The sequence below is a fragment of the Mastomys coucha genome, unplaced genomic scaffold (genome assembly GCF_008632895.1).
Source record: "Mastomys coucha isolate ucsf_1 unplaced genomic scaffold, UCSF_Mcou_1 pScaffold9, whole genome shotgun sequence".
Lineage (NCBI taxonomy): Eukaryota > Metazoa > Chordata > Mammalia > Rodentia > Muridae > Mastomys > Mastomys coucha.
Genome location: NW_022196915.1, coordinates 11,358,544 through 11,370,270, shown reverse-complemented (window position 1 = coordinate 11,370,270; position 11,727 = coordinate 11,358,544). Strand labels below are relative to the sequence as shown.

At 42.4% G+C, this 11,727-nt stretch overlaps 1 long non-coding RNA gene across 3 annotated transcripts in view; it reads left to right on the top strand.

Annotated features, from left to right (window-relative positions):
* The first annotated feature begins 1,327 nt into the window (after window positions 1-1,327).
* LOC116084713 overlaps window positions 1,328-11,727 on the top strand; it is a 14,417-nt gene continuing 4,017 nt past the window's right edge. The window contains exons 1-2 of one of the 3 annotated variants that reach the window (XR_004116235.1): window positions 1,328-1,371; window positions 7,901-8,105. This is a non-coding gene — a long non-coding RNA (uncharacterized LOC116084713). The other 2 variants (XR_004116234.1, XR_004116236.1) reach the window with 2 other exon arrangements.

Here is an 11,727-nt window from a genome sequence, read left to right as displayed (position 1 = left end):
CTAACTTGAATGGATTGACACAGGAGCCAAGTTCCTGAACAGAACACTGATAGTGCTTGCACTAATATAAACAACTAACAAACAGGACATCATGAGACTGGAAAGATTCCATAAGACAAAGAACACTGAAAATAGGACAAAACGGCAGGCTACAGATTGGGAAAAGATCTTCACTAACCATACAGCTGATAGAAGGCTAATATTCAAAATATATAAAGAATTTAAGAAAGTAGATATCACAAATCAAATAATCAAATTTTAAAAACAGGGTACAAATCTAAACAAAGAATTCTCAATAGAGAAATCCCAAATAACTGAGAAACATTTAAAGAGATTTTCAACATTCTTAGTCACCAGGGAAAGCAAATCAAAACTACCTTGAGATTCCATCTTATACCTGTCATAATGGCTGAGAACAATAATACAAGTGACCGTGAGAAGGTGGTGCAAGAGGCACACTCCTCCTTTACTGATAGGAGTGCAAACTTGTACAACTACTACAGAATTGAGCTACCTCAAGACCCATCTATATCATTCTTGGGCATATAGCCAAAGGATGTTTTATCTTATCACAAAGACACTTGCTCAAATATGTTCATAGCACCTTTATTCATAATAGCCAGAAACTGTAAACAATCTAGATGTCCTTCAACCAAAGAATGGATAGGAATATATGGTACATTTGCACAATGGAATATTACTCAGCTGTTAAAAACAATGACATCATGAAATTTGTAGGTAAATGGATGGAACTAGAAAATAACATCCTGAATGGGGTAACCCAGAAACACAAACATTGTATATACCTACTTAAAAATAGATATTAACTGGGCAGTAGTGGTGCATGCCTTTAATCCCAGCACTTAGGAGGCAGAGGCAGGTGGATTTCTGAGTTTGAGACCAGCCTGGTCTACAGAGTGAGTTCCAGGAGAGCCAGGGCTACGCAGAAAAACTCTGTATCGAAAAAACCCAAAAATTAAATAAATAGATAGATAGATAGATAGATAGATAGATAGATAGATAGATAGATAGATAGATATTAGCTATTTACTAAATAGTAATCATGCTACAACCCACAGACCCAGAAAGGCTAAGTAACAAGGAGGGCTTTAAGAATAGGGAAATAGAGTAAATTCTATGGGTGGACTGGAGATGGATGGAAATGGTAACAGAAGGGATCGGGTAGGGGGAGAGGGAGAGAGGGGGAGAATACGAAGAAACGACTGGAATTGGAGGGCATTTGAAGAATGTAGAAATCTTTTGTAGTACAAACTCCCAGGATTCTAGAAGGTTGAGTCTAGCAAGGGCTCCAAGTAACAGAGGATACAGAACCTGAACCAGTCATCTTCTGTAACCAGGCAACTTCCAAAGGTGAGGCTAGGACACCAACCCAGCCACAAAACCTTTGACATACAATCTATCCTGCCTGCAAGACATGGTAGGGCAATGGAGACATTGAACTTGTGGGAGTAGTCAACCAATGACTGTTCTAATTTGAGATCTACACCACAAGAGGTGGCCCATTCCCAAAACTGCCTAGATGACTAGCATCTGGAGGCTGGATAGCGAAATTAAAAACTTAGAGCTATCCTTACATCCTTTCCCTTGCAACTCAGGAAATCTATGAAAGAGGGAGAGGGAATATTGTAGGAGGCAGAGGGATTGAGGACACAAGGAGACTACCACCTGCAGAATCCACTAAACAGCGTTCATAGGGACTCACAGAGACTGAAGCCACAATCATGGAGCCTGCATGAGTCTGAGCTAGGTCCTCTGCACATATGTTGTGGCTGTGTAGGTTGGTGTTCTTGTGGGGTATCTAACAGTGGGAGTGAGGGCTGTCTCTGTCTCTTTTGCCTACTCTTGGGACCCTCTCCCTCCTCCTGGGCTGCCTCATCCAGCCTTGATATGAGGGTTTGTGCCTAGTCTTATTGCATCATGTTATGCCATGTTCAGTTCATATCCCTGGGAAGCCTGCTCTTTTCTGAAGGGAAATGGAGAAGTGGGTTTGAGGGAGAAGGTGGTGGGGGTGGGAGCACTGGAAAGAGATGAGAGAGAAGAAACTGTGATTGGGATGTGTTTACTGTATAAGAGGAGAATACATAAATTGCTTTGAATGCCCTCCAGGCTTTCCTGCCTATAGCCCACTCTGGTGGAGACATTTTCTCAATGGAAGTGCCCTCCTTTCCAATGACTCCAGCTTGTGTCAAGTTGACATAAAACCCAGCTGGCACAGACACACATGATGAAACCTGTTATTATATGCTAACTTTTAAAAATTAATTTTAAAGAAATGTAAAGAAAGCCCCAGAGACTCTCTTCCATGGCTTCCAGTATGCAGAAATGAGGATCAAGGCAATGTTTCTGCTCCGTGTCTGACCCTAAGACTACTGGGCACAAGGTAGTAATTAGCCCTGCACTCAAAGGATTTAGTTCCCCTCTATCTTACAAGCTCTGTCAACCATTCCCTTTCAAGAACTCTCAGCTCAAGGTGTATCCAAATTCCTGCCCCACCCACACCAAAATGTCTGCTTCTTGGTATCTCTCTATCCAACCTATGCTCTCCATTTAGAAGACCTTCCCACTACTCCAAGTTTCTGTACCCTCCTCACCCTTCACAGCCCAGCACAAAGGCCAGCTCCTTCAGGAAGTCTGCCAGGATTTCTACAGCCGCTACTTGTATTTCTCTTCCCCAGATTCTCTTGTCAGCATCTAGATTGCCTCCCAGATTAGATACTCACCCACCAAGAAATTCCTAACTTTAGGTGTTCATCCTAAACCTACATTTCTCGCTAGGCATGACAGGTCACATCTATAATCATACACAGGATGGAATGTTAGGACTGCCCAGGAGGATATCATGATTTCAATGCCAGCCTGGTTTATTAGAGTGAATTAACTAAGTAATTCACTGATCAGTTACTATCTCTTAATTTCTCAAGAAGTTAAAATGTTTTTCTACATTCAATTCCCAAGACAAATCAATCAAGAAAATAAGTAAAAGTATCATTAATTCTCTTGAGGCAATTAAAGCTTCCCAGGACAGAGGGACGGAAAGGAATCCACTGGCATCAGATCCAAACCCAGAGCCACAAATGCTCCATCAGCTAAGGCCTGGGTGACCATGACTGCGTGTCTTCTATCACCGCTCTCTTGTGACCAGTGTCTGCTGCCCGCTCTTGTCTTGACTACGGTAGTATTCCTGCAAATCAAACACACAGAGTGTAAACAGTCCAAATGCTGAGCAGACTTTGCACAGATCTAAGAGCAGTTCTCCAAGGACTAACATGTTCCACAAATCAAAGAACACATTGGGTTGGTGATTTTCACACAGGATTCTAAAACTGAGTCTTTGTTTTTTTTTTTAATTTCTGCATGTGGATCTATGCATCTGAATGCAGAGGTGCCCTCATCAGATGTCCCTGGAGCTGGGGTTACAGGCAGTTATGAGCTGCCTATCACTTTCCCTCCTTGTATGAGATGGGACTTCTTGCTGAACCTGGGGCTTCCCAATTCAATTGGACCGACTGACCTGAGAGCTCCTGAGGTCCTCCAGACACTGTGCTTCTAAACCTCTCTGAATATCTCACTCTCTGTCTCTTTGTCTGTCTCTGTCTGTGTTTCTCTCCATCTGTGTGTGTCTCTCTGTGTCTCCCCGACCCCACGAATATGTGTGCACGTGTGTGTGCATGTGTGTGTGTCTCTCCTACTGTGTATGTGCACATGTGTGTGTGTGTGTGGCTTTTTTGTATTTGTTTATCCATCTACTAAGGAGAAGACATGAAATGCATGTCTATCACTGAGCTGATCTCTAGCCAGGAAAATAGAATAATCTGACTGGCGAGGCCCAGCTTACTGTCTATCCCAGAAACAGATAAGAGATGCCACACCTTAAAACCACCTGGTCTAGGAAAGGGTTGTTTTTGTTTGGGAGGTGTACGGTTTGAAATAGGGTATCAGGTAGCCCAAGCTGGTCTAAAAACTCACTATGTAATGGAAGATGATAGCCTTGAATTCTTGATCCTCTTGATCGCAGTACTTCTACCTCCCAAGTGCTATGGTCACTGGGGTGCACCACCATGCCCCCCAAAGAGATAGTGTGAATAGGAGGGAAAGCTGGGGTGAGGCCAGTTGTGTTGTACCTTTCATCCCAGCTACAGTCTCAGGTCAAAGGGGTGGAAGGGAAAGTCAAGGCCAGCCAGAAGAACTAGAAATGCACTTCTAGCATCTACCAGCAGGAGTCCCCAAGCCTCTAGAAAAAAAGCCCTCTTCTCCCCAGCCTCCATCAGCAGCTTATGTTCTGGAAGAAGGCCCATTGTTCCTTCCAGAGTAGACTGGACAAGTCCCGGGATGGAGAGGACACCATGTAGATATCACCTCTTTCTTTCTCTGCTTCCTCAAGAGTGAAATTAACCTCACCAAGGCCCAGGCACTACCTTGAAGAGGAAGACTGAAACACTTTAGAAAAGTGAGCATTTATGTGAAGAAACATCGTGGACTCTCAAGGGGTCCCTTCAACCAGTCCTGCTAGGGAGCCATAGACAAAAAGTGAGCAGGTAGCCGGGCGGTAGTGGCGCACGCCTTTAATCCCAGCACTTGGGAGGCAGAGGCAGGCAGATTTCTGAGTTCGAGGCCAGCCTGGTCTACAGAGTGAGTTCCAGGACAGCCAGGGCTATACAGAGAAACCCTGTCTCAAAAAAAAAAAAAAAAAAAAAAAGTGAGCAGGAGAAAAGTAGGAGATGGCTTAATGGGTAAAAGTGATTGTAGATCTGAGTTTAATTCCTGAAATTCACATGGTAGAAGGAGAGAACTGACAACTTCTAAAAGCTATTCTCTGATCTCCCTCCCTCTCTCTCTCCCTTCCTTTCTCCATCTCCCTCTCTCTCCTCCTCTCTCTTCCCACTGACCCCCCTCTCTCTCTCTCTCTCTCACACATACACACACATACAGACACAGTGGGAAGGTTTCAGCTCTGAGGGAACATGCCTGTTGGACGTTAAGTGCTCCCCTATAGAAAGGGACTAGAGGAGGCTGCTGGTAAAGCCTGGCCTGAGGAAACTTAGAGGTTTTACAGAGATCTCAGGGAAATTTTGTTGGTAGTGTTTGTTTGTTTGTTTTATGCTTGTGTTTATGTCATAAAGTCACAATGATGTGCCCAGGATCCTAGAGATGCTGAGAGGGTATCAGAGACCTGAGCAAGGTTTGCAAGTACCTAGCCTACATCTGAGCCCTTCCCTGTCCTGCTGCATCAGAACCTTCCCCCGTCTTCTCCCCCAAAATCGACCTTTTCTCTGATGGATGTTTCTGACCAACCTAGATCTGTCCTGCTTTCCACCTGCTAAGATGATACTGTCTCTCAGAGCCAAAAGCCCCAGCACCTACAGACACCGCAGCAACCTCAGTGACCCCAGACTCCCAGCTTCCTACTGCTCCTTCATCAGCATGCCAGACCTCACTCCAAATGGCCTCCCAGGGCCTGAGGGAACAAAGCCAAACTCCTAGGCTTGGCATTCCAAATGCTCCCCATCTGGCACCCACCTGCCTTTCCTCACACCCCCACTGTTTCTACACTCTTGGTGCCAATCAGACCTGCCTAGTCTTTCTTCCTAAACTCCCCATGTTGAACTTCACCTACCCACACCTCCACCACACCCCCCTTACTCAGGAGGCCCCTAGGAAAAATGATTTCATTCCACAGTGACCTCTAACCCCTCCAGAGTTCCTTCACTGGGAAACTGCTGCTGAACGGAGAGTTTTGAAAAGCAGATCCAACTGAGTTGAGGTATTGCCTACTAATTGATGGGCATATGCAAGTTCCATTGTCTGGGATGCCTCTGAGTCACCTGGCATGGATTGCTACCCTGGTAGGTCTCCCCCAAGAATTAAATGAGATAACACACACTGGATCTCTAGTAGGGTACCCCAGAAGTGCTGCTTCCTTTTATGGTACAATTTGAATCTGAAATGTTTCCCAAAGGTTAAAGGCTTGACTGACATTGTCTTACTTCCATTTCTGTTGCTACGATGGAATTCCCTGACAAAAAGCAACTTCAAGGAGAAAGGGTTTAATCTTGGTTCATAGCTCCCCATTATGGGGAAGGTCTGGCACCAGAAATGTGAAGACAGCATATCTAATCACCCAATCCAGGAGCAGAGAGAAAACAAAAGAGAGATCAGATCATAAAAACCTCAAGGCCTGACTCCCACGTGACACACTTCCACCAGTAGGGCTCCGCCTCCTTGTGGTTCTATACTCTTCCCAAAAAGCATCACCTGCTGGAAACCAAGTGCTCAAACACCAGCACCTGAAGGGGACATTTCACATTCAAACACTACCAACTGATGGGGCTTTGGAAGTGACTGGAGGATGAGGGTTCAGCCCTCCTTAGTAGAGTAACCCATTTGGTGGTTTCATAATTTGACTCATTACAGGGCGGTGGTAAAGACTTAGGAGACAGAGTCTAATAAGAGGAAATAGATCCTTTCCTGTTTATTTCTCTCTACTTTTCTGAGTCCCACAAAGTAAGCACCTTTGATCTACCAGGCCCTTCCACCATGAGATTCTGCCTCACCATGGCCCAGTTTAAAAAAAAAAAAACAAAAAAAACAAAAACAGAAAACAAAAACAACACAAAAAAACCCACAACAACAACAAAAACCCACTGCCAATCAACCATGAACTGAAACCTCTGAACCCATGACCCCAAATAAATCTTCCCTCTTTAAAGCTGTTTCCCCCGCCCTCAGGTTATCACAGTAGCATTTTTAAGTGACTAATGCCCTTTTGATGTATTCATAAGACCTTTGCAATGTTACCCTCTTGCCCACAGAGGCAGAAGGCATTTCTGTATACACGTCTCTCCTTGTCTGTTCCAGAAGGGTCATTTGTATGATGCTAGTGACACCATAAAGCAAGGATAGCTTTATTAAAGTGTCTACTTGGAGCCAGATAAATTAGAGGTTGATCTGCTTGATCTGTGGGCCACCAGACACATTATTTAACCTCTCTCTGACCCTCAGTTTTGTCATAAATAAAATGGGGGTAATAGTAACTACTTGGAGGCATTTTGAAGATTAAATGCATGAGCAGTTGTTTTAATAAAGTCTGATTAGTAAACCACACGTGAAAATGAACATTATACTTTCCTGCGCTCTGGCTTCATCCATGTGTTGATGAATCTCCAGTTCCTGGTTAATAAGCACATTATAGGAAAAATATCTAGCTTTTGTTTTTAATATTTAAACTGAAAGTCCAGTCTACCTTCAAAATCATAATTATATATCTAATTCCATAATCCCCTCCCTCCTTTGTTGGCTAGTTATCTGTGGTAATTAATACTGATTGTCAACTTGTCCAGGATCTAGATTTACCTAAGAAACAAGCCTCTAAGCATGCCTGTGAGAGAACTTCGAGAGTGGATTGACTCAGGTTGGAATACCTACCCTAATGTAGGTGGCACCATCCCAGGGACTGGGAGCCTTCCCTGAATGAAAGGAAGAGGAAAGCCAAGCAGGGTATTATCTCTGCTTCCTGACTGTAGGCATGTGGCCAGTCATCTCATTGTTCTGGTACCATGATGTTCCTACCACAATATCCCCTAGAACCATGAGCCAAAATAAGCTCTTCCTTTTGTCACAGAAATGAAGGCTAACTAAGACATTATCAATACTAAGAGGTGGGGGGCACATACTTTTAATCCCAGCACTCAGAAGTCAGAAGCAGGTAAATCTCTGAGTTCAAGGACAGCGTGGTCTACAAAGTGAGTTCTAGAACAGCCAAGATTATGCAGAGAGAAAAAAACATATAAAAACAAAACAAAACAAACAACAAAGAAAATAAAATACAATTATCTTGTCTTTAAGAACCAACATACCCTTTTCTTTTACCTTTCTCTTCTAGGGCCATTTCTTCTCCAGTGCTTCCAAGAAACACACGTACAAAGATGGAAATATGGATGGATAGGCATTAGTGCTGCTCTATAAATATACGCCTCTGGACACACAGCGGGATTATACTTTCCTGTTGCTAGAGTCGTGTGACTCAACTCAGTTAATGCCATATAATATAGATTCCACTGAGTAGAGATAGACATAGAGGATGAACAGTGAGTATGTCTTCATAGACACTATGACTTAGGGTCTGTTTGTTACAAAGCATAACCTAACCTGTCTAGTGTTTATATGTACTCTTACAAGGCCTTCTCTTCACCATCTCTGATACCAGACTCTGTGATACATTCCAAACCTCATTGTGGAAGTAATGAATGAGCTCTTCAGAAGACCTCTCAAAAGAAGGGACTATCCACTACCCAAGGAGATGCTCAAGTGAACCTTGTCTGAATCCACTCATCTCCTGCCCTTGATCATCTATCTTAAAAATGTCCTTGTAGCTAATTGCTTCAACGGCCTTGACAGAATAGCTCAAGTGATGCATTCCAAAATATCTGTTCAATTCATGAGTAGATCATGTAAGACTGCAATGTCCTCTCTCTAATTCACTATCTCTGTATTAGTTTCCTATTGCTGCAATGTCAAAACACCCCAAATACAAACTATGTTCATGCAGTTACGTAAGTATGAAGTTTGGAACATTTTGGGTCAGATAGGACCCTCCCTTTGGCTTTCTTGTAAAGGAGTAGTCTATTCTGTTGAGCATCTACTGTGGTTTGGCCCAGACAAAAGACCAATAGGAGTGTATGCTCACTGAATCCTACTCTGAGTCTCTGGTCCATTTCTCTATTGCTCTTAGCTTTCAGCAGTCCTCTGCATTTCTTAGATCACAGCTCCCTTCCTCTATCTCCAAAACTTGGAGGTCAAGTATTTCAGCATATCTAATTTCTCCCACTTCTTCCTCATCTTCCAGCCCTCATCTCTGACGACAGCCAAAAAAAAAAAGGCTTAAATCTCTTAGATTTGTGATTAGATTAGCCCCAGCTGGATAATCCAGTATTCTCTCACCACCTCAAGTTCCTTAATTTCTTCAGATTTACCAATTCCTTTTGACCATACTGTATAGGAAATATACTCACACTTTGCCAGAATGAGTACTTAGACACCACAGAGGGGTCATTATTGTCTGACCTTCTCTCCAATTGTCTTTTGCATATGTTCAACTAAGCACAAAATGATCATTCCCCTGCCCAAGAAATTAAATAAGAAACAACATGCTAAATTTTCTTTCACCTAGAATTTCCCCATTTTTATGACTGATCTTCTTGACATGAGGTCAGAAACAAACTTCACTCTAGCCACCCCATAAGAAATAAGGGAGAAAGGTTCACTGTATCTTCCCAGGATTTCCTGTCCCATGAGATTTCTTGAATGTTTAAAACAGCATAGTCCAATAGTAACATATAACATGCATATGAGAATTTTAATATTTAGTAGTCACAAAAAGATAAAGCTAATTTGAGTACTACATTTTATCTAACTCAATATATACAACATATAATTGACAAGATATTATGAATAAGAGACTCCATTCTGTTGTTGTACTATTTGTTCTATATTTACAGCACTTATCAAAATAGAGTAGCCTCATCTAATCATTCAGTGAACACCTTGGACTGGCAGCACTCTATTGGACAGGTTCATACTTAGACTTCTATTTGGTTTTGTTGGTTTTTTTTTCTTTTGGTTTTTTGAGACAGGGTTTCTCTGTGTAGCCCTGGCTGTCAGGGAACTCACTCTGTAGACCAGGCTGGCCTGGAACTCAGAAATCCACCTGCCTCTGCCTCCCAAGTGCTGGGATTAAAGGTGTGCGCCACCACCACCTGGCCTAGACTTCTATTTGTTAAACTGGGACTACGTGAGGTCAAGATTAAGCTTGTGGTGATGATGGAAAAACAGATGAATCTATTCAGTAGCTTCTGGAGATACAACTTTGGCTTGGATAGTCTTTATTACATGGGTGAGTCCTTTCTCCTGTTCCTACCCTTATTTCCTGTTCTTATATAGATTATATCCCATTGCCTGGGACCCATTCCCAGGCAATGAAAAGCCTCATTCACTGTGCTTTGAAATACATGTTATAATAATCCCAGTGCAGAGCACACAGTACACATTCAACAAATGTTATTATCCTACCTAATGGTAAGTATAAGAGTAGATACACAGTAGGTACTCAAAAGGAAGTAACTAATAGATGAATTAACTTTATCTACCCCAAGTAGAACTACCAAAATTTCTTTAGATTAAGATAATTCCCGACTCAGGACCAGTCACAAAAACTCAGAGTGTGTCCTCCCTCTATGTCCTAGACTCTAGGGCCTGGTCTTTAAGAATATATTGCCACTTCACAAGACATTAAAGAAATAGTTACAGACTGGGAATGGACACCACGAACTCTTCCTCAAAGTACAAAGTTATAACTAATTAGATAATCTAGAAAGTAGATCACAATATAGAATGCCAAAGTGAGGCTAAGTGGCCTCTCAAGGGTCTCCTATAACCCTCCTGTCTTTAGACAAGAAGAGAGACTTGTAGACCAACGAAGGTTATTCAAAGTCCCCTGAAAGCAAACCAAGTTCAAAGTATTCAGAGGTGCTTCATATGGCTTTCAGGGCAGAAGAAAGCAATGTCATGGCTTGATGAAGAAAGAAGTCAATAGAGGTAGTCAAAAGCTCTTCATCTTGATTCTGCATCCTATTTTGTGATTGTGACAGATTCTCTTTCCTATAAAAAAAACTTGTTAAGTTCTAGAAATAAGGAGAAAAATCCATGTATAATGATTATTCTTCACTATCAACTTGACTAGATTTAGAATCATCTAGGCAGTACACCCCAGGGTTGGTCTGTAAGGTCACTTCCAGAGAGGTTTTAGTAAGAAGGAAAGAGTCACCTTAAACTTTGGATGGCATTATTCCATAGCCTGGGACCCATATTAGGTATAGGATGGAGCCTGTTGAACACCAGTATTTATCTCTCCTGTCTGTATTCTGACTATGGACACAATGTGACCAACTGCCTCATGTTCTTCTCTGTGCCTTCCCTGCCATGATGAATACTATCCCCTCAAATAATAAGCCAAAATAAATCTTTCCTCCTATAAGTTTCTTCTTGTTGGGTAATTTGGTCATGGCCAGAAGAAAAGATACTAGTACAGAAATTTGGTACCATGAGTGGGGTTCTATCCATGTGGTTTACAAACCTACAGGTCTTTAGAATTGGTTTGATGAAGGAATAGAGAAAAGTTTGGCACTTTGTACTAGAGAAAGTCATAGAATGCTAAAAACAAAGCTAAGTGGACTGTCCTAGAAGGAAAGAGGAAGATTAGAATGTTGATAGAAGTGCAAACAACACAGACAGTGCTCATAGAGTTTCAGAGAGGGGTAAGAGCTGTACTAGGAACTGAGCCAGAAGCCATTCATGTTATAGTCTGTCAAAGATAAAGAATGGCTGCATTCTTTGTCCTGAAAATATGAGTTAAACCTAATTTAAAAGTAAAGGACTAGGGAGCATGGAAAACCTGTAACAAGCCAAAAAGGTGAAGTAGCTAGTTCCAGGAACTTTGTTAACCCAGAGCCTCAGGGCTCTGGTTCCTGAAACCTGTCCCTCCTGACTGATCCATAATGAGGGCAGAACTAGGAATGAAGGTCTACTGGTTTACAAGGCTCTACACCCTGCTGAGGCCCTCCACCCCGTCGACCGGTAGATAAATATTACATTCCTAGAATGAATATGTTCCCCTCCCTAACTGAATACCTTGGGTTGGGTCCCTCTGAAATT